This window comes from Mirounga leonina, unplaced genomic scaffold (genome assembly GCF_011800145.1).
Source record: "Mirounga leonina isolate KUSES-001 unplaced genomic scaffold, KU_Mleo_1.0 Mir_168, whole genome shotgun sequence".
Classification (NCBI taxonomy): domain Eukaryota; kingdom Metazoa; phylum Chordata; class Mammalia; order Carnivora; family Phocidae; genus Mirounga; species Mirounga leonina.
Genome location: NW_023270426.1, coordinates 15,781,581 through 15,784,435, shown reverse-complemented (window position 1 = coordinate 15,784,435; position 2,855 = coordinate 15,781,581). Strand labels below are relative to the sequence as shown.

Below are 2,855 nucleotides of genomic sequence, written 5' to 3'. Positions count from 1 at the left end.
CAGCACTGTGCAGTTTCCGGACCTCAGTGCAAGACTTCTGATTTTAAGATTATTAGGGAGGAGTTTCTTTTTCTTAGAGTTGTAAATCATATGTAGAGCTAAGACACTTTGGAGTTGAATAAGTTAATGCACCTGAGAACTTCCAGGTATACCAGCTTCCTAACTATATGTAAGGCATTGTTCACGATGCGAAGGATGTACACAGATATGATACAGTTCCTGCCCTTGGAAGCCTTCTGTATGTCTATCAAATTATATCATTAAATTCAACAATGACTCATTGGGCATTTATTATGAATAGGACATTTTATAAGACTGCATGAGATACTCTGTCCTTGCTCTCAAGATGAATAGGATCTTTTTTTCCCCAATAGTTTGACATTTCTAGTGAAAAAAATATACATTTTTTTCATTTTTTATTACAATTGTTTGTGGTTTTTTTTTCCCCCACTCTGTTTTTTCTTTCAGTTTTATTGAGAAATAACTGACATTCATTACAGTATAAGCTTAGGCATACAGCATCATGGTTTGATTTACATATATTGTGACTATTTTTTAAGTTATCAAATTTTCTCATTTAAGCCACCTTTTCTGTGTGTGTCTATTTAGAGAGCCTTTTGAAAATGAATTAAAGATCTTTGACTTCTTCAATCTGTTGACAAACTCTTGAGAATGCTGAAGAATCTCCAGATAACCAGTATGTTTTCTCCTAGGAACAAACTTCAGAGCCTCTTCCCAACTACCAGTGTTTTTCAGACATAACAAAATACGCATCATTTGATCTAAGGTGAGATTTTTGGTACCAGTGTCCCACTGTAAATATCTATCTAATGGAAGGCATTCTGTTGCCAGCTTCAGCCGTTTTGCCTTGGCTAGGGATGTGCCTGTCTGCATAGCCTTATCAACGAAAGATCCCACTATATAAATTTTATCATGCTTGAAAGTAGTCATAACATTGGGAGAATCTGCAGTAAATATATAATACTATCCTTTGGGAGTAAATCTACATGAAACTTTTCTGTTGCTGTTAAAAGCAATTTGTCCCATTTTTCTCCGTAATGTTTAATTAACTCTTTATGATAAGCACCATCTATTTTAAGGTTGCAGAAATAAAGATGGAAAGGATCAACATCTCTTCTGTTCCATCCTCCACTTTCTAAAAGTTGGGAAACAGTATTCTGGAGTTCTTTTGGTTTCATATAATTATCATAATCCATGTCAAAAACCAAAGGTTGTCCAAACTGCATGGCCTGAGCACCTTTCCAGCCCATGGCTATGTACACTAATGTACATTCTTGTCTCTCCTCTTCTCAAATGGAAAGTTTTTTAAGGCAATGACTCTGTGATGCTCGTTTTTTTATATTTCTAATACCAAGTGTAATCCATAGGGATATATATTTAAGGAGACTATATGACTACTGAGGAAAATAGACATGAAATTTTTTTTCAATAAAGTGTGATCAGTGCTATAATAGAGGTACTATCAGGTACCAAAGAAGGATAAAGGACTAATAACTCACCTACAAAGAGTAATAAATGCCAATTGAATAAACGAATAAAAATACTAAAGTGAAGTTGCTTGAAATTTAGGAGGTTAAATTATTACTTTTCATTACACCTTATAAAATAGCTTGAATATTCAAGTGCCATTGCATTTTGGAGCTAAGATTATCATTTTTATCTGTACTCACTACAATGTCTTAATAGTTGTATTTTGTTTTTCTTCAACCACAACAATGATCATTTGTCCTCAAATCGAAGAAAGCATAAAGTGATCCCATAGAACCAAAGAAATGCTCTCTTTGAGTCATTCTTTTGAATTGAAACTTGAGGAATTTTGTGCTGGTGGAATTGTCTTAGATAGAAATGTTTTGAGAATTTGAATCAGGCATCAATGGAGCTATCAGAGGGGGCCAATGGAGGGTGGGTTACCCAGTAAATACGTATCGTCTATTATGTGCCAGGCACTCTACTAGACCCTGGTGAGGAACAGAGAGTAATACATTGGTTCTGGCCAGAAGAAGCTCACAATAAATAGACATATGAATGAACAGGGCAAGAACAAACTTCAAATCTGGGCTACCTTTTGGTTTATTGTCATGCAATCATGCACTCTTTACTGTAAGCTAGTGGTTCTCAAACTGTGGACCCTAAACCAGAAGCATTAGTATCATCAGCAAACTTGTCAAAATGCAAATTTTCAGGCCCCAGGTCAGATTTATTGGTCCTAAATCTGGGGGTGGGCCCCTCAATCTGTGTTTTAACAAGTCCTGTAAATGTTCCTGATAATGCACACTCAAGTTTGAGAACCACTCACCTTGCCCAGCTCCTTGCCCTTTTACCCCAGACACCAGGACTACAACCATCACTAAAATCATGTCTTCCTACTCATCATGTAAATTAAGAAACTGGTGACATGGTTATGTACATTAAACATGAGCCCCATAATTTAACATTTATTAGTCACTTAAACACCAATATTTCTTCCCACCAATTTACAGTCTTGGTATAGTTTCTGTGGCAGCCTTTTTCCCCCCTCACTTTCTGTAATGCCAGTCACAGTGCTTCATACCGGGTGAAAATATAAAAGAAAGTGCTTTTAAAATCCTCAGAGATCTCCTGTATATTCTTTGCTTATAAACTTAGCTTTAGTCCAAAGGAATTATGACCATAGTACAAAATTCTGGCTTCCTATAGACTTGTAAATGTCAACATGAAGAGGAGGCAGACATAAAGAGTACAGAGTCAACTAAATATAAGACTATTTTCTCCTCCAAAGTAAGGACTATTTAGAGATGCCATTCTATTTCATAATGAGTAGTGGCGGCAGCACCTGTGATTATTCAAACCAATTT

General features: G+C 35.9%; 1 pseudogene; it reads right to left on the bottom strand.

Moving 5' to 3' along the window:
• Positions 1-570: 570 nt before the first annotated feature.
• On the bottom strand, positions 571-2,378 carry LOC118017093 (annotated as a pseudogene).
• Positions 2,379-2,855: the final 477 nt, after the last annotated feature.